The sequence below is a fragment of the Petaurus breviceps genome, unplaced genomic scaffold (genome assembly GCF_028583685.1).
Source record: "Petaurus breviceps papuanus isolate PSGF00001 unplaced genomic scaffold, PetGlider_PUasm1.0 90881, whole genome shotgun sequence".
In the NCBI taxonomy this organism is placed as follows: Eukaryota; Metazoa; Chordata; class Mammalia; order Diprotodontia; family Petauridae; genus Petaurus; species Petaurus breviceps.
The window spans coordinates 5,870,687-5,891,454 of NW_027187369.1; the positions used below are offsets into that span (position 1 = coordinate 5,870,687).

Below are 20,768 nucleotides of genomic sequence, written 5' to 3' on the forward strand. Positions count from 1 at the left end.
TGACTTATTCACCATATGCCTACATCCTTCTCGAGTCCTGGTCCAAACTCAATAGCTCTAATTGCTATGAAGCCAACAATGGCAGCAGTTTTGGTTTTCGGTTCTGTCTCATTAAGCTAAAATTGCCACATCCCAATTAGAGGTACAATCATTTCTCCAACAATGTCTATCCTTATTGGCACTAGAAAAGAGGGTTTCTGTTTCTCAACTCACCAAATAGAAAAGTCTTACTGCATCACAGCAATGATGGCATCTCTCCTGAGCTCCCTCCTCCTGCCCATCCTGTGAATTGCGCCATGACCGGAGAGAGCTTGAGGACCCCACTTGATCCCCTCACAGCCTGTTGGATGTCTGCTACTCTCTTTGCCAATACTTGATTTTCTCCTCTATAGCAAGGCACTCTGCTGACACCATCTCACTGCTGTCCTCTTTTTCATTTCCCATCGACAATTTCATATGCCATTATCCTCTTTTATGAGAAATTCCTTTTAGGAGAAGCTGGCCTATAATCACCTTCCTATTTCTCTGCCTCCTTTCTGTCTTGAGAAATGCCTACCATCAATTCACCCTCATTTCTTTCTGCTCTTTCACCCAATTTCCTTATCGGTTTATTGTTGTGCCTTTCGCCCCTTCTCTCCTAGATGACATTTCCCTTTGCCCCCACTTAGATTGGCCCTCATTTATTTCATGGACCTCAGAAAGCCCTCGACCCTGGTAGTTAGATGATTCCAGATTGTTTGTTCCCTTTTCTTTTCTTTAAAAAAAACATAAATAATCCTAAGAGTCGGCATGAAACATTTTATGAAATGTCTGCCATTTTAAGTCCTTGCCTGATGCCTCAGAATGATGAGGGGTTGACTCAGGGCTCTGAAAGTTTATGCCAACAGAGCACAAGCTCTGTCAGGTTCTACTACGATGCAAGAGCTTTGAGGATAGGCCTGGCTCAGCAACAGACAGTATTTCTACCACTGGATGACCAACCTACAGTAGGTCAGAGAGGTTCAGCATCAGAATATTATCCACCCAGGGTTGGTGACTGATGATACTTTTGGGCCCAGTTACTCATAAAAAAATCTACTAAGGTATAGAGATCTGCATCAGTGAAGTGCATACTCATAAGGATGCCATCCAAGATCCTCAAGTTTCTTAAAATAATCCACTTCACACACATTAAGCCAACAGAGGCCTTGCAGGGAATGGCTCCCAGGAAGGAGGATCAACTAGATTCAAACACAACTAGACTTTTTATGTATCACCTGGAACTTGAAAGCACCCCCAAAGCTGCAGGAGGGGCACAGTTGACATAGACACACAAAATCACTTCCCATTTGCTAATCATTCTCCTATCCAGAGTTTGGGTTCATTTTGTACCCTCCTTTCTACAGCACTGCCCCCCACACACATATGAGTTCTCTTTTCCCATGAAGATTATGAGAGATCAGAAGCACGCCAATCAGACGATCAGAGATAGTAGCAATAGTATCAGAGCCTGCAACTTTTTCTTCTTTCTAACACTGCCCTTCACTTTAGAGTTGAATTCAGTCTACAGCTGGGCCATTGATCACACTCAAAGAAGTGAAGCTAGTTCTACCAAAGGTGGGTTTTCATAACAATCTCATCTCTTCCTCTAAGGTAGACCACAAGAATCACAGAATATCAGAGTCAGAAGGAACCTCAGTGGTCACGTTGTTCAACTCATACCTGAAAAATAATCCTCCCTATAACGTACTCAACCATTGGCTATCCACCTCCAAACCTCCAATGAGGGGGAACTCACACTCTCTCAAGGCAACCCATGTCACTTTTGGACAGCTCCCATTGTTAGACCATCAAACCTCAATGTGTCTCTTTGTAGTATCCAACCCTAATAACTAGCTCTGAATCTGGGTAAACAGAAAAAGTATTCAACAGAGACATCAAGTCAACTTTCATATGAGTCATGCCTGACTCTTCTACAGTCTTAATATCTCCAGTTCCTTCAATCGATCTCCTCGTAACATGGATTCAAAACCTTTTAATATGTTGGTTGCCTTCCTCCAGGTGTGGTTCAGCTGATAAATGATATCATATTTCTAAAATATGTCACCCTTTCAAATCCAGCCTCAGACACTTAACACAAAACTAGCCTGTGACCTTGAGCAAGTCACTTAACCCCAAAATTGCCCTCCCAAAAAAAAAGCAAAAAAAAAAAAGTAAAATATGCCACCCAGAAATAAATGTGATACTCCCAATGTGATATGACCAGAGCAGAGTACAGAGGGTCTCTATGACCTCCTTTATTCCTGGAGGTAATGCCTCCCTTAATGTTACCCAAAATGGCATTAGCTTTCTTGGATGCTAGAACATACTGTTGACTCCTACTAAGCCTATAGGCTCCTGAATCTTATTCAGAGAAGTTGCTATCTAAACCTGTCCTGACTCCATTTTCTACTTATGAAACTGATTTTTTGAACCCATAAAATCTAAGAGTGGGAAGTTATGGCAGAAGTCATCTAGTCCAACAAAAAAGTATTAGACTTGACATTTGTAGTTATTAAATTTCCCATTGAGCATAATATAGTATATATCAGAAAGATCCAGATTCAAGTCCTGCCGCTAACACATACTGACTGTGTGAATGACTAGTCATTCAACCTCTCAGGGTTCCCCAGACAACTTTCCAAGGCTATTATCAGTTATAGGCAAGTAGCTAACATGTAACAGTAAGGAAAGTTTCCGTAGAGAGAGCTATTCCTCAAACCACTGAAATCACTGGTCTGTCCCCTCCCTCCATTTTTTTCCATCTCATTATATTTGGCCCAATATTCTTTTTTTATTATCACAGATCTACAGTTAGAGGAAACTTTCAAGGCCATCTTGTCTAGGTCCTTCATTTTCTTTTTTCTTCTTTTTGAATATCATTTCATTATTCCACATATATCTTAGCAATACAAGGATTTAAAAATACAAATGGTATATACTTTAAATCCCGGTTACTTAAAATATTCTCTGTGTGTGTATGTATATACATATATATATATACATACATACATATGTTCACCATTCATTCCCAATAGCAATAACAGCCCCACCCCATCAAGGCAATACACTTATGTCTTTTGCAGGGAAAGAGGGTAGCTAGATGACACTGTGCATTTTCACCATTCTTCTTTGGAAATGTGGTTTGGGGGACTTGGTCCCAATATTGGAACCTAACAAGATCATTTTGAATTCTGACTTTCATCCAATGACATCTGGTACATATCAGTCCCTTAACAATTGCTTCCTTTCTAGCCCTCCCAGCTCGATGTCATTTGCAAATGTGATATGCAGCTAGATGGCACTGCAATGGAAAGAACTCTGGGTCTGGAGTCAGGAAGTCCTGAGTTCAAATCCAGCCATGGACACTTACTAGCTGTGTCACCCTAGGTAAGTCACTCTGTTTGCCTCAGTTTCCTCATCTGTAAAATAAGCACATACATTACAGGGTTATTCTGAGAATCAAATGAGATAGCTTTTATAAAGTGCTTAGCACAATGACTGACATGTAGTAGGAAATCATGGCTATTATGATAATGATGATGATGACGCCACCTATATCTTTATCCAAGTTACTGATAACTTGAAGACCTCTGGGGTACTCTACTTCTTTCCATATGGACACTGAACCATTGTTTCTTTGGGTCCAGGCATTCAATGGTTCTGTATTCAACTAATCATACTGTTATTTACCCCACAATCCTCCATGAGTTCTACAAGAACAGCATGAGATATTTTATCAAAGTCTTTGACAAAATCTGAGTAATCTATTAGGCAACTACGTGGTGTAGTGGAGAGACTATCAGACCTGGGGTTAAGAAGATCTGAGTTCAAATTTGGCCTTAGACACTTACTAGCTGTGTGACCCTGGGAAAGTCACTTAACTCCTATTTGCCTCAGTTCCTCATCTGTAAAATGGGGACATACTGGAGAAGGAAATGGCAAACCACTTCAACATCTTTGCCAAGAAAATCTCATGGACAAAGTCTGTAGAGTCATATAGAGTCAGATACAACTGAACAACTACAAAGTAATCTATAACTATAACATTCTCCCAATTTACAAGCTTAGTAATCCCATTTAAAAAGAAAAAAGGAAATGAGGAAGGGGTGGCTAGGTGGCTCAGTGAATAGAGAAGGCCTGAGTTCAAATCCGGACTCAGACAAGTTAACACAAAAACTAGCCACGTGACCTTGCGCAAGTCACTTAGCCCCAACTGCCCTACCCTCCCTTCTCCAAAAAGGAAATAAGGAAATAAATGTGATGCATTCTTATGGAGCTTAATGGAAAATAAAAATCTATTTTCTCTCCTCATCTCCTTCTTCCATCCCATCTGCCCCCTTCACTGAAAAATAAAGAAATGAAAAACAAAATCCTTGAACAAATAACAGAGGCAGAATTTGAACCTAGGTGATGCCACAGTGCAAAGAGAGTCAGACCTGGAGTCAGGAAGATTGATCCTCCTGAGTTCAAATCTGGCCTATGATGCTTACTAGCTGTGTGACCCAGGGCAAGTCACTTCACCCTGTTTGCCTCAGCTTCCTCATCTGTCAAATGAGGAGTTAAAGGAAATTGCAAACCACTCCAGTATCTGTGCCAAGAAGACCCCAAAGGGGGTCAATGAAGAGTCAGACACAGCTGAAGAAGACTGAACAACAACCTTTGACCCTAGAATTAGTATAACTTCCCCTGTACCATGTTATTGGAAAGTGTAAGATCCAGGACAGGCTAGTCCAGAGCTCAGAGTCTTATCTAGGGGCTTTGAGACACTTGGAAAACACCTAAAAGTCCAGTAACCAAGGACAGAGGTGTTGAATGCAAGCAAGTGACATATCTGTGCCTTAAGAAGATTATTTTGGCAGCTGCATGAGAAATGGGATAATAATAATAATAATAATAAAGCACTTACTATGTGCTAAGCACTTTCCAATTATTGTGACAAGACTGAGGGCAGGGATCCCCAATAAGAGGCTATTGCAATAGTCCAGGAGAGAAGTGATAATGATCTGAAGAGGAGTGAAGACACTATAGTGTTTGTCTTGTCTTTCCCTATAGAACACAAGCTCCTTTAGAACAAAGATTGGTTCAGTTCTTTGTCTTTGAATCCCCTAACACAGTACCCAATATGTGCTTAACAAATGCTTGCTGATTTTGACTTACTCCCCCTATATGACCATATGATTTCCTCATCTAGAAAATAAAGGGATTGCAGAGCAGATTTTAAAATTTACTTCTCAGCAGAGAGAGAGGTGGGGGACTACTAGGGAAGAAAGGTGTGTATGTTGTCAGATTAGGTTACCATTTTTGCTTATCTGCTTTTCTTTATTACAAGAGAGGGTTCAATTTGGTGGAGGGAGGAATATTTCCAGAAAAGATTGTGATGTCCAAACAAAATGCATCAATGAAATATATTTAATGACAAAAAATAAAGTGGAAGTTGATACAGACAAAACTCCCTCCCAGTTTTAAATGCAGGCTACTACGGCTAATAGGAGTTGGGGTAGGGGGCATGGAGAGAAAGATAGTGACAGCCTATGTAAATAAAGCATATCTGGGGGCAGTAGAAGAACCCTCTAGTCTAAGAGAGGGAGCAGAGCCAAGAAATCATTTGGAAAAGAGAGTGATTCCACGGAGCAGGTGCAAAGAAGCTCTCAATCATTTCTACCTAATGTCAAAATTAAATATTTCTCCAGCTGTGCTGCTCACCGAGGGCACAGCAGAGAAGATCTGTGTGTAGGCTGAGAGACACCGAGTCGGCTGAAAGAGTTCGCCACCGATGCCATCTCCACCAGCCATTTGGGTGGCCAGGTGTTCTTGGGCCTGGTCGCCAAACAGATGTTGCTTAATTCCATCACATTTCCTTTTCCCCAGCATCATCATGGAGACAGTGACTAGACCTGTCATTTGGGGAACTCCCAGATGAGCAAATCCCTCCTCTGAATGTAGTTCAGCACCCTCTCTGTGACTTAGCATCGTGAAGATCTGCCTAGTATCCTAAGAACTGAATTGACTTGCCTAAGGCTACAAACATCCAGGATGTATCAGAGATGAGACGTAAACTCAGGCCTTCCTAGTTTTAATGCTACATGTATCTATCCATTATATCACACTGCTTCTTTTAGCATTGTTATAAATACATGAAATTATTCTACAAATAATAACTGTCATTTCTATAACACTTTTTAAGGCTCACAAAAAATTTCATACACATTCTTTCTCTTGAGCCTGATAACAACCCTATATGGTAAATACTATGGTATTATTGTCCCCATTTTATAGAAGAATTAACTGGGGCTCAGGTGAATGAATTTACCTAAACCAGGGATAGGGAACCTGGCCTAAACTCACTGGTGGTAAGTGACAGAGGCGAGATTCAAACCCAGGTACTTCACCTCTCTCATACTGGTTCCTTATCTGTAAAATGAAAATAATAGTAGCTTAAAAGATTTAGAACTAAAAAGGGCCTCAGAGGTCATTTAGTTCAACCCTCACACCCCAACCCCCACCCCCTCCCCCATCTTTATAGAGATGAAGAAATTGCTGTCCAGGGAAGGAAGGGGAAGTGATTTCCCCAAGGTTACATGTAAGATGTTAGCTCTAGAGCTGAGATGGACCTAATTGGCTGTCTAGTCCAACTCTTTTGTTTTTATAGAGGAGAAAACCAGCTCAGGGCAGAGGAGGAAATTACCTAAGGTCTCTCAGGTACCAAGTGGCAGAAATGGGATCTGAATCACTCCAAATGCAACATCCTAATGGCTCACTGCAGCCAACAGCAGTGAGAACTGGAAGGGTACATTCCGCTCCTATTCCTGAAAGGAGAGAGTCAATGGGCAGAGGGTGAAGGTGAAGGTGGGTTCCCCTTAGCCTTGAAGGCAGAGTGAAAACGAGAGGGGTTGGAGTCATTTTGAAATCTATCCTGGTCAGCCAGACCATCCTTGACTAAAGGCCATTCTCCATTCTCCCCAGGCACAGCCCCTTGTATGGTGTGTGAAATTCAAAGTCAATCACAGACAGGAGCCAGTCTTCCATACAGAAAGGCTTTGCCTGCTTAAAATGTGCATTTTATCCATTTGTCCCTCAGATCTATAAGAAATTATGGACCAACTACCGAGCAAAATGATTTCTTGGAAGAGCTGGGTTTCCCATTGTGTTGAGGTAATAGAAAGGATATTACCACTATGCTAAACCTTCCTTCAGTTGACTTGCTGTGAATTGCTGGAGTAAAGGCAAAGAAAATCATTATTAGAACTTGCTTTTCCTCAAAACAAGTTGTTTTAAATAAAGTTTACATTAATCGGCAGACTGCCATCCCCCAAACTCATTATGGAGTCCAATCATTGGCTGGGCCTTTATTAGACATTGGGAGATTTGGATTGACATAGTCTGATTATTTTTTTCCTTTGAGTTTGTTATTTATTTTGTCTCATCAGGGAGGACATTTAAACCAAATTAAATTTGGTTCTCTTGCCAGGGATGTGTCTGAACAGCAATAACCATCTACCTCTCCTGACAGCAGGAACAAGAAAGACACATGGAAATCGCTCCTATCTTGAGAATAGTCTGACTGTGGGAAATGGAAATAGACAGTCCAATTCCTGGGACAGGTCTTTTAGAGGAACATGGGATCAGAGAAAGCCAGAGCTCAAGAGGACCTTAGAACATAGCTCAGGGGTCAGTGAGACCTCTGGACAGAGAATATGGACTTGTCAGAGATAGATGAGTTCTTAGAACACAGAACAGAAACTGAGCACTGGATGGGGCCCCTGAAAATAGAATACCTAAGCAGAGAGAGTACTTAGAACATAGATTATCCAAGCTGAAAGGGGCCTCAGAACATGGGCTGTCCAAGTCGAGATGGCCCTTGGAACAAAAAAAAAAAATGGAGCTTGTAAGAAGAGCTAGGAGGGCCCTTAGAACAGAAAATAAGAACAAAGAACATATAATGTCAGAGCTGGAAGGATCCTAAGAACATAGAACACCAGCTTATAGACCTAGAAGGGACCTTAAAAAATAAACAACATTATCTCAAAGCTAGAACATAGAATGCCAGAAGGGGAAAAACCAAGAGAACAAAGAACATGGAATGTCAGACAGAGACAGAAGAGACCTATGAATACAAAATGTCAAATTTTAGCTGGCCTTCAGAACATAGACTCTCAGAGATGGAAGGAAACTTGGAAAATAGAACACAGAAAGTAAAGGAAGAGACCTTGGAGCACATTATATAGAATCTCAAGGGATATTGGGACCTTGGAACATAGGAATGTCAAAGTTCAATGGGCCCTTAAAACAAAGAATGTGGACTGCAAGAGATGAAAGGAATTTTAAAACAAAGAATGTTATTGCTGGAAAGGTTACTTAGAACAAAGAGGGGCGGCTAGGTGGTACAGTGCATAGAGCACCAGACCTGGAGTCAGGAGGACCTGAGTTCAAATGCGGCCTCAGACACTTGACACAATTAGTAGCCGAGTGACTTTGGGCAAGTCACTTAACCCCAACTGCCCTCCAAAAATCAAAAATAAATAAATAAAAGAACATAGAATGTCGGGGAATGTGAAACCTTAGAAATAGGATACAGAATATAAGAATTTAGAATAAAGACTTTTAAATCACAAAGGGATGTTGGAGCATAGAATAATCTCAGAACTGGGAAGGGTTTCAGAGATGATCTATTTCAACCTCCTTCCTTTAAGAGATGAAGAAATCAAGGCCCAGAAAGTTAAGGGATTTCCTTGCTGAGTCACACAGCTAAATAACCAAAAAAGCCAACTTCTGACCCTAGGTCATCTACCAATCTATTCACTGTTCCATAAGGCAAAGCTGCATTTCATTCCAATGAAGCCTTGAAATTTAGGAGGGGGTGTTAATAATGAAGTCCCTGAGGGATGGGCAGCATCAAATGCTCTGAATACTACAGGACAGGCAAATCACTGTACAGGGTGCTACAGGCCAACCACCACCGTACAGGGGGCTACAGGAAAACAACCGTACAGGGCACTACAGGCCAACCACCATACAGGGTGCTACAGGCCAACCACTGTACAGGGTGCTCCCAGCTACCTGTTATGTTCCAAGTATATTTCAGATGCTGCAAGGTGCACACTCATTGCTGGCGCTGGAAATGTCTTAGGGAAAACTAGCCCCTGAGGGAGTGGAAGGAATTGCAAGAAGCTAAACGCATTTGCTAAAGGAAAGAGTGATTTGGGAAGGATGAGTCAATTTGAAACTTGAAGAGTGTGAATAGAGTATGGATCATACTGGGTGAGTGAGTGAGCAGGGGTAGGAAGAAAAGAGGGGGGATGAAGGAGAGAGAAAGGGAGAAAGAAAGAGTGGGGAGGGGGAAGAAAAAAAGATATATGTTCCCAAAAAAGCACAGAGGCTGATGTCCAACAAGTTCAGTGTGTGTGAAGATAGAGAGAAATAATCTGTGTGATGGATGAATGAGTGCATATGAGGGCTAGAGTCAGCAGTCAAAGAGGGTGCCTCCCGGATTTGGGGTGAGAGTGAATATGTGTATCAGAGTGCTGGGTAGAATTCTGAGTCCCAGTGTTGGGAACCATGTTGTGGGGGTCCTGACCGATTCTAGATCTGAATGGGAAATTTCTGGGCTCCTTCTAGTCTTCCCATGAGAAAAGAGAATGCCCAGGGCAATGGGGCAAGGGCACCAGTGGACTCCGAGCTTGGGGCATGAGGCAGCACTGAGGGAGGGAGCTCCTGTTGGAAGTAGGGGTGGATGAGCTTTGCTGATAGCATCATCCCAGGATGAAGGCACCATCACTATGGCTGACTGAGTGCCTCCTTAGGCTCACAGAGGCTGGGAAACACTCAAGGAGGTGGCAGGAAAGGGATGGTGGCCACAGACAGCTATAACCGCCTCTGGCATTGATGCTTGGAAGGCAGGGCTTGGTTCATTGGGCTGTTATCCCTTTTTGAGACTTCCACCAAAAACCTCGTCATGGTGTGGAATGAACAGGAGGATCCAGCCAAAGAGCTGTGAACTGATCATTCATTTAGTAGGTGCTTTAAGAGTCATCGTTTTATTGGTTATTGTCTCTGCACATTTGACCCCCTCGGCTCCCTGATGTTGCCTAGAATGATAAGCACTGAGTCGGACCCAAGTTTGTAGGACAGTTGTCTGAGAAGACCATGGAGCCTGAAAAATATCATGTCTACATCTGGAAGGGGCCTCAATGTGTCAGGTTCACATGCCCTGCATGGGGGTCAGTGGCTTTGATCACTGTTCATGTCCTTTGAAGAGCTGGTTTATGTTAAGGGGTCTCTTTGGTCCATGTGTGCTCCCAGTGGGGGTGTCCTTATGTTAGTGGAGACAACAGCAGGTCAGGGTCTATGATGATGCTTGATTCTCAGACTCTTGACTGAAGCAAAAGAGATCTTAGCACCAACCTGTTCTTGGTAGTAGATAGGGAAAGACTAGGAGAACCAAATGACTGTGAAATTTATTAGTAAAGCCTGAATACCTAGTGGTTGTTCTTGGTTAACTGGTTGGGAATTCTGTTGCAGGAGGCATAGGAGATACTTGCAGAAGATAACAACTGAAGTGCTTGATAATATCCATACACAGAGAAAGAAAATTTTAAAAACACTGAAAAAGGGGTGGCTAGGTGGCGCAGTGAATAGAGCACTAGCCCTCGAGTCAGGAGGACCTGAGTTCAAATCCAGCCTCTGATACTTAACACTTACTAGCCATGTGACCTTGGGCAAGTCACTTAACCCCAATTGCCCTACCTTCCCCCCTCCAAAAAGCAAAAAAAAAACACTGAAAAAAGGTAAATTGCTGACACTTAGATCTGTTATAACCCCTAACTCTACACATAATAATATTTCCCATTTATAAAGCTTTGAAGTTTACAAAATGCTTCCCTAATAGCCACATGAAGAAGGGAGGGAATACAGGATCATGCCTTTAATGAATTTATTCAAGAAGCATAGATTGAATACCTACTATGTGCTGGGCATTATGTTTGTTTAAAGATCATTAGCTTACTTGACAGGCTAGGGTAGAAAGGAGAAAGACATGAAGTTGAAGAATTAAAAGACAGTTTCTATTCAAGAGAGGCTGCTCATTAGAGTAGAAGAAACACAGGGGGCTACAAATATATGAATGAATGAAAAAACATTTATTAATCACCTACTATGAGTAAGGCACTATGCTGAGTATTAGGGAAACAAAGACAAAAATGAAACCATTCCTGTCCTCAAGGTGTTTGCATTCTAATAGGAGGAAGCAAATACAAAATACAGATGAAGTATGTGTTGGGGGCAGTGGGGCAGAACATCACTAACACCAATGTTAAGAATTTCACAACACCTGTTGAAATAAGTAGAGATAATGTGGGGTGGGTATTACGGGTCTAGAGAAATGATACATACTTAGATGGCCTATAGCCTAGTCCTTCAGTAAAAGTTCAGATATTTCTTTAACTGCAAGAAAGGAAAATGGGGGAATTTGATTCTCAAAGCAGCCTCTCTCCGTACTTGCTCCTAGACAGAGGAACTAGCCATACTTTGATACTGAAAAGAATCTGTGATCTCATTGATATGGGCATTCCCCCTCCAACAGTGTAGACTGTAGTCCATTCATGTCTGCCTATCCTTATGGAAATCTGTTACATGTCTTTCTGTAAGTTCACCACAGAGGGCCACCCATCATGCTGGGAGGTTGGGGTGGGAGAAATCTTCCTCATATTCTCTTGACAGCATTAGTTTTATTTTACAGAAGAGAAAACTGAGATTCATTTAGGCAAAGTGACTTACACAGCATCACTCAGCTAAAAAGTGGTAGAACCAGAACGACAGCCTAGATCTTTTTTGCCAGATATGTAATTAGCCATTTTTATGCCTCCATAAGCCATTCTTGGGACAAAGGGATCTCACCTGGTGTGTGGAATGGAAAAGAAGTGGTCTATCTGACAGTTTCCTATCTTAACTAATTCTTGCTGGCTAACTGGTAAGGTCTGTTTTGTTGTATCTTCTGCTGAAGGACTGAAAATGCTTTCAGCACCCTTTAAATTTCAGTGCCCCTGGACAAAGCTTTTACTGTCCCACCCTAGTTACAAAACTGCTCTAAACTCCTAAACCCTGTGTTTCTTCTACTCTAATGAGCAGCCTCTCTTGAATAGAAACTGTCTTTTAATTCTTCAACTTCATGTCTTTCTCCTTTCTACCCCAGCCTGTCAAGTAAGCTAATGATCTTTAAACAAACATTTAAATGCTTGAGATGAGACTTAAAGGAATCCTACTGTCAATCTTCCTGTAAGGCAAAGCTTCTTCTTCAAATGTGAATAACTACCCACTAATGTATTCATTTGTTGAGGATATTTTTGTTTCCCTTTTTCTTAAATACCCACAAAGCCAGCTTTTAATTCAATTCAGTAGGGATTACTAGAACGTAGCAGCAGGCAATAGAGGCATGATGCAACAAAGTAGAATGGAAAACATTCTACCAAAACTATGTGTGCCATTAAGTCCCTTCCTCTCTCTGGGACTCAGTTTCCTCATGAAGGCAGCTGTATTCAATCATTATGGTCCCTTCCTTCTCCAAATTGGCAACCCAATGACCTGTGGACCTCCCTGAGCTTTTAGTCTTTATGTACAGCTCCCAATTAGGAGATTATAGAAACTGAAAGGGGAAGTTAGGTGGCTCTATAGTGGATAGAGCAGTGTGCCTGGAATCAAGAAGACTCATCATTAGGGGCCTCTCATTAGGGGTGGTAGATTTTTGGCAAAGGAGGAGGGTAGGGTAAGAGAATAAACATTTATATAGTACCAACTATGTGACAAGGCATTGTGCTAAGCACTTTTTGCAACTGTTATTTCATTTGATCATTGCAATAACCCTGGGAGGTAAGGGCTACTATCATCTCTATTTTTATAGATGAGGAACCTGAGGCAGGAACAGACAGAAGGTCAGTGACTTTCCCAGGGTCTCTCAGCTAGTAAATGTCTATGACCAGATTTGAATTCAGATCTTCCTGACTCCAGGCCCAGTACTGTACCACCAGCTGCCTCACAGGATGAAGCATACATTGCCAAACATGAACACTGTGTTCATTTATTTTGATCACCTGCATTTGTTTATCGCAGGGAATGGAGGAGAGCCACCAGGAAGTGAGAACCATGTCAAAACAAAGGAGCTTTTTCTGAATTCCATTCCTTTAGGGAATTTCTTGCCACATTCAACCATACTGACCATAGAGACAGACATTATTGGCACCAATTAAGAAAGGGAGCACAGTACAATAGAAGAAACATTGGAAAATAAAAAAAGAAATGTGCAATTAGCATAATGTCTGAATTGCTTTTGGGGCGGCCAGGTAGCACAGCGAGTAAGAGCACCGGCTCCAGTGTTGAAAAGACCTGGAGATCGAATCCCGGGCTCAGGCACTCAGCACCACACCCAGAAATAACTGGCCGTGTAACCTTGAGCAAGTTACTTAACCCCGATTGCTTTAAAAAAAAGAAAAAAGAAGAATCATTGGAGTCAGGGCCAGAAACCCTGGGTTGAAATGCCAGTTTTCACCTTTTTCTAGTTGTTTGATTCCTGGGCAAGTCCCTTAACTTCTCAGGGCCTCAGTTTCCCTCTCTGTAGGTGAAGATAACCACACCTCTACTCAGTCCCTTCCGAGGTGATTGGAAGGGAAGTCGTATGTGAACTTTGAATTCCTATGGAGATTCTCTGAGGCTTTGGGCTCACTGACAGACTTCCTGGCCCATTAGGAAGAGCATTTTGCCATTGGGGAAGAGAAAACTTGCATATGGCTATCTGTCCATCTGGGAACCAACTTCTCCTCTCTCCTCCAGGACAGGTAGCAGCCAAATGCCAACATCCAGATGCTTTCTTCCTTTTCTAGAAAAGTCAGAATCCCCAGCCCTTACAATGAACAGTTCTGTCCTCTACCCAACTGCACAAAGCGCTTTGTCTTTTAGGTAAAAGCAAGTGGGGCGTGGGACATTTTTTAGACACTTGAATACACTGAGAAGCCTGGAGGGAAGTGGAATCTATGTGGGACATTTTTGCTCCAACGCCAGTAAAGAAAGGGGGGGGGGGATATACCTTCTCTCTGCCATCCAGAAGCTGTGAAGCTCCACCAGAACAAAACTAGTCGTTATGTGAGACAGGAATTTCGGTGTCTCGAAAACGATTCGCAAAATAATCAAGAGTGATGCAATTGGGACTCACCTCAGCTTTCCAAGGGGAGCCAATTATAGCAGCAAAGTTTCTTTAAAGGGCTGTTTGGAGAATGAGAGCAAAAGTCGCTTATCTGTGGCTGTATACTCTCAAGGACGAGCAAAGGGTTCCTGATGCGATTAAATGTGACAGCTGATCACTGCTCCTTCCCCCGCCCTTGTCCCCCAGACTCCTAAATCTTGTCTCCTCACTTTGTATCTCAACACTGCAGTGAGACTATGGATCAGCCAATCAGTGGTTCTGGACTACCCAAATAAAGAAGACAGGCCAGTTGAGCAAGGGGCAGGAAGGCAGCAGCTGCTGCCAATAGCTCTGATGAGGCCACCAGCCCCTCTACCCTTCTGAGGCTGACGGGAAGGAGTCACGTGATCCCTTGTCAGAGTTACTAACAGCCACTGCCCACCCTCTGTTTCCATAACTCAGCGAACCAATGGGTTCTCTCTCACCAAAGGCCTTCCATCTGAGGCCCCTTCTAGCTCTGGTATCTTTTGGTTCTCTATACATGCCCCAACTCTCTTTTTTTATTCTAACATATATTCGAATATGTGAAGAGGAAAATCCCAGGAGGGCCACAGATCGAAAAAGGTTAGACTTGGATTCAGGAAGACCCAAGTTCAGATACTTACTGACTTTGAAACCCTGGATAAGTCACTTAACTCCTCTCAGCCTCAGTTCCTTCACCTGTAAAATGGGGATAATAACAGCACCCACCCCACAGGTTGTTGTGAAGATCAGAAGAGAGAGTATACTTAAAGTACTTGCAAACTTTAAAGTATTACATAAATACTTTCTACCATACATTCAACCTCAATAACATGGCCTCCTTCCATCCCCTTTCCTGTGTCCCCACAGCTGTCACACTAGTATAGGCTCTCCACATCTGACTAATCAGTCTCCTTACATTTAGTCTCTCCCTTTGGTAACCTATTCTTCAGACAGGTGCCAAAAACCACTCTTTCTTTTTTTTTAAGCATTTGAGGTTAAGTAACTTGCTCAAGGTTACACAGCCAGTTATTTCTGGGTGTCGGGGTAAGTATCAGAGTCGGTGCTCTTACTCACTGAGCCACCTGGCCACCCCTAAAACCACTCCTTTGTAAAGCCCATGCCCCATCTCCTGTTGAGAAAACTTCAATGGCTCTATATTGCCTCTAGAACCAAATGCAAATTCCTCAGCCTGGCCTTTAAAGGCCTCCACACTCTGGTTCCCATCTACCTTATTACCATCGTGCCTCATTTACTCTTCATTCTGGCCAAAGGGAACTACTAACTATTCCTCTTTTCCTCATGCCCTCTGCAGCCTTTAGCCAAGCATGAGGCCATTGTTCAGCCTCTCTCCACAATGCCGCCCAGAATTCAGTCACCACCTCTTCCAAGAAGCCTTCCCCACCTCACCCCAGCTGTAAGAGATTGAGTTCTCACTTTCAAATTAATGAAAAAGCATTTATTCCATATTGGGCATTGTACATAACCATTGGGTTACAAAAACAGTTCCTGTCTTCAAAAAGTTCCCATTCTAATGGGGGAGATAAGGAATATATCAAATTTCCCCAGAACCCTCTAGCTAGATCTCTCTTTGCCCCACCTAATATTGTACTTACTGCCTCCTATTAGATCATAAGCCCCTTGAGGGCAGGGCTCGTTTCCCTTTTGTTTCTGTATGCCCAGCTCCTAGTACAGTGCTTGACACAGAATAGATATTTAACAAATACTTATTGGTTGGTTGATTATTTGGGTGCATGTTGTGAAACACCCCCCCCCCAGGGCAGAGTCCATGTCCTTTTTTTATTTCCGTCTTCCTAACATCTAAGCCAGGGCATAGAACACAGTGTAGACACTTGACATATATGTGTCGAATTGAGAAAAGTACAGGGGAAGTAGGCGGTATCATGGCCTGTCAAGGAAAGATAGTGAGTGCCATCATTAAGGCTGGGGGAAGGAGCACACATTATCCATTCCTCCCTCATTTGACAGATGGGGAACCAGAGGCCCAGAGAAAAAACGGGATTTAGCCAGGAATAATGTGGTTAGCGGTTGAGGGAGAGATTAACACCAAGCTTTTGAAGACTTTGAAGAGGCTTTGCAAAAATCTGCTGATCTCTATATTACTAGAAAGTGTTAGCAACCATCTTGTAGGAGAGGAGGGTAAGGGGAGGTTACACCAAGCAGGTGGGCCTGGAGGGATGAGTAATTTTACCACAGGAGGGAATTGTGGGAGAGAACAGGGGTGTGAAGAGGAGCCTTCCAGGAAAATCCCAGAAGGGCCACAGATCGAAAAAGGTTAAGACTGACTTCCCTGGGAGACAAGGGCATCTAGATTAGCCAACATTTGCATAAATATAGAAGATTAACAGTCTCATGCCAGTACCTGGAATTTCATCACTATGGGCACCACCTCCTCTGATGCAGATTGCGACCCTTCCGGGATATAACAGAGTTTTCCACAGTTGCTGTGGCCAAACTAGTGATGGGCCTCTTAAAGTTCAACACAATCTTGGGTGTCCAGGACCAGGGAGTTTGGTGTTCCCTGTTTTTTGTCCCAATCGGACTGCATCTGTGGTAGAGTGTTCACTTTTGGGTGTGGCATTTTAGGGAGCATGTTAAGAAGCTGAAAAGTATTCAGAAGAGGGTAGCCACAGCTGTGAAAGGGTAGGAGATCATGGCAGAGAAGGATCATTTGAAGAACCTGGAGAAGCCCAATCTAAAGGAGAGAAGACTTTGGGGGCAGGGGGACATGAGTTCTGTCTTGAAGTGCTTACAGAGCTGCCATAGGAAGGGTTAGACTTAACCACCTTGGCCTCAGATCGCCCAATAGGACACAATCAGAGATGGATAAAAAATGACAGATTTTAGGTTTAAGTCAGGGAGAACCTCTACAAATGAGGGTTCTCCAGAAGTGGAGTGAGCTGTCTCAGAACTGTGAGGTCCACCTCATTGGAGGTTGGCAAGCAGAGGCAGGATGACCCCTTTGGGTATGCTGGAGAGAGGGTTCTCCTGGGGGTGGGGGTTGGACTCAGTGACCTCTGAGGGGCCTTCCAATGCTGGGGTACTGGGAGACTGACTTCTCTGGTGCCTCCCCCAACCTACCCCACCCCCACATAGAGAGCCTAGACAAGGATCACATACAGTGGGCATGAAGAAGTGGTTTGCAATCAAAAATCAATCATTACAGTTGAGAGGAGAGAGAGAAACAGAGACATCATTGCATTCTCCCTTATTTGCTGGTTGGGGAAACAGAGACCCAACAAGTCAGGATGTGGATTGCTGTCCAATGGAGGTCGCCAGGCTACAGGGCTCCATGGCTTCAGGCTGTGCGGGAAACCCTTCCCAATATGTAGCAGAGAGCTGTGGGAAGGGGCAGGAAAGGGAGGAAGCCAGTGATCCCCCACTGGCTTCATGCTGATGCTGATGCTCAGTCCCATCAAGCTGGTCCCTGGGGCTCTCTGACTGGAATCTGGAGGACCAGGAGATGGGCAAACTCCGGCATCAGCCATTTTGAGAACTAGATTTAGCTCCTTAGATGGATGTTCACACAGAGGCAATATCACTTAATGGGGCCTTATTCAAAGCTTCTCTGAATTGATTTCAAGAAAAAGCACCTTTGTTAAGGCTGCTCACAAGATTTGTCCTGCTTCTCCCTTGGGTTGCCTGGAGTACAGTGGTTCCAAGGGAGAGGTGGGGAGCAAAGGCCCAAGTCATGTGATGGCCTTGGGGCAGAGTCCATGCCAAGAGAACCATATATGCCCAAAGCCACAGAGGCCAAGATATTTGGGGAGTCACAGGAGAGAAGAATTGATAATTAACTATTTTGATATTGAAAAAGTACTAAATTTGGAGTTAGAAAGACCTGGGTTTAAATCCTGCCTCTGAAATATATCATAGATCTCAAGCTAGAAGGTACTTCAAGGACCATCTAGGCCAAGTCCTTCATCTTACAGATGAGGAAACTGAGGCCCAGGGGGATGAAGTGACTTGCCCATAGTCACACAAGCATTATCACTTACTTGTAGATTGACCATGAGATCACTCTCTGAGCCTCAGTTTCCTCCCCTATAAAATGGGAATAATACTAACACCTACTTATCTCACAGGGTTGCTGAGAGGCTTTGAAGCTCTATAAAGGTCCATTGTTGTCGTCATCATTTTTATTATTTAGCTCTTTACGTTTTTCCAAAGACATTTCAAAGTCTATGAAATAGGGTCATTATTATTGTATATGTTTTTTCAGATGAGAACTGAGGCTTTGAGATGGGAATGAAGGTCACAAAGTTAGATTAACAGATCTGGGACTTGAACCCAGGTCCTCAGCCTCCAAGAACACAATACCATGTTGTTACTCCCCAAAGGAAGTAAAGCCAGCTCTGCCTTTGGTCAGAATAGAGAAAATTGAGAGGAATCACTGTGATACAATTTGATGGGAATTAGCCTCCCCACCCCCAAAACATTTTCCCCACTGGCCTGTCATAGAAGAAGATTTACTCTATCTAATCTACCTTTAGATAGTTCTTCCTTTGATACTAAAGCACTATGTCTCCAGAAAGCCCCTGTTGACTACATCCGTTTCAGGAAGGGGAAACACCTTTGCTGTTAACACATTATTAGCTTGCTGTTCAGTCATTTCAATCATGTCTGATTCTTCGTTAACCCCGTTTAGGGTCTTGGAGTGGTTTGCCATTTCCTTCTCCAGCTCATTTTACAGATGAGGAAACTGAGGAAAACGGGGTTAAGGGACTTGCCCAGGGTCACACAGCTATTAAGAGTATGAGATAGATTTGAACTCAGGAAAATTAGTCTTCCTGAATCCAGGTCTGGCACTCTATGCATTGCAGCGCCACCTAGCTGCCCAGACTATTAGCTTAGCATAGATTTATTTAGAAGAAAATGAACAGTCCCCTTGGACAATAGAGGGCAAGGTGCTGAAGAAATGAAACAATGAAGAGGGCGTTGAGGGAAGGGTGTGGAGGAATGGAGAAAAAAAAGTTTGTCAGTCAAGTTTCATCACAGACCACTTTTCTTCTGGTGACCACTAACACAAGAGCACAAACTGTTATAGTTATATATAGATACATAACAAGAGAGAGAGTTATAGATAGAAGTTCAAATTCTTAGAAATTTTTTCTTTTGCAGCAAGTCAAAATCTGCCTCTCTACAGCTTCCACTTATTTGCTCCTAATTCTGACTTCTGGGGCCAAACAGAAAACACTCAGCCCTTATTCTATGAGACAGCCTTTGTTCCACCTGAGTCTTCCCCTAGTTAAACATCCCTAGCTCAACATTCTCAGTTCCTTCCATCGATCCTCATATGGAAGGGTCTCAAGGTCTTTCACCAGTCTGTCTGCCCTCCTCTGGATGTTCTCCCGAATGTCAATGTCCTTCTTAAATGGCAATTCCAGAACTAAACACATTACTCAGTAGGATGCACTCCTCCCCAGTGCTGGATGTAGCTTAACATTGTATTACCTTTTTTAGCTTCCACATATTATTGAATAATATTGAGCTTGCAGTCCACTAAAACTCCTAGCTCTTTTTCAGAAAAAAAAAACTACTCTCTAATCATGCTGCCTCCACCTTGTACTTGTAAAACTAATTTTTTAACTTAATTTTCTTTCATTTTTGGTAAGATAGATTAGGTTGTATGGGTATTATTATCCCCATTTTACAGATGAGGACAATGAGGTAAAGTAAATTAAGATCATAGGGCTTACAGTTTGGAGGAGGCTTAGAACCCATCAAGTTCAAATCCAAATGTTACAGAGGGGGAAACTGATGCTTGCCCAAGATGATAAAACTAGTAAGTAGCAGAGGCAGGGCTTATGCTACCTCTAATGCTACCTCCCACTGAAGCTCTGTAAGAATGTTACTACAATTACAGCTATGACACATAGAGTCAACCTTAGGGATCATCTAGTCTAATTCCATACCATCTCCCCATTTTACAAATTAGGGAACCTAAGAGTCAAAGAGGTTTAGCTATTTGCTCAAAGTAACAAAGCTAACAAGTATCAGAGACTAGACTTGGACTAGGTTTTCCTGATTTAGTTATTTCAATGGGTTTTTTGTTTGTTTTTGCCCACTTTACCATTTGTAACCCCTTATTGCCTCAAGGCATCTTGATAGCCAACATCTCATTGTATCCTCCCAAGAGCATGGAAGATCAGCAGAGCAGGGATCATTATTCCCATTTTGCAGATAAGAAAACCCAGAGGAAGGGAAATGACTTGCTTAAGGTCACACAGGAAGTCTATGTTTCACATCAAGTCTCTTGACGTCCAGTTCAGGGCTCCAGAAAGTAGAATTACCTCACAATCAGAGGAGCCACCTATATTTGAGAACTGATCTATCATGAGAGTCAAAAGCCAGAAACAAGTCAAACTCAGACTAGCCTAACAGAGGGACACATTCCTCTGGGACAGAGAAGGAAAGGGAGACTGCTGGCCTGGGATCAGTCCTTCATTATGTTCCATCTCTAATGGGCAGAACCCCCACCCTGAGCTGATGCAGCACGGTAAAGGGCACAGACAAAAAAAAAACGTACAAAACCAGA

At 42.8% G+C, this 20,768-nt stretch overlaps 1 long non-coding RNA gene across 1 annotated transcript in view; it reads right to left on the reverse strand.

Moving 5' to 3' along the window:
* The window catches only part of LOC138150597 (uncharacterized), a 29,342-nt gene extending 14,885 nt beyond the window's left edge, over positions 1 to 14,457 (reverse strand). Inside the window, exon 1 of the long non-coding RNA XR_011165592.1 lies at positions 14,219 to 14,457. This is a non-coding gene — a long non-coding RNA (uncharacterized lncRNA). The remainder of the gene's footprint in view (positions 1 to 14,218) is intronic.
* Positions 14,458 to 20,768: the final 6,311 nt, after the last annotated feature.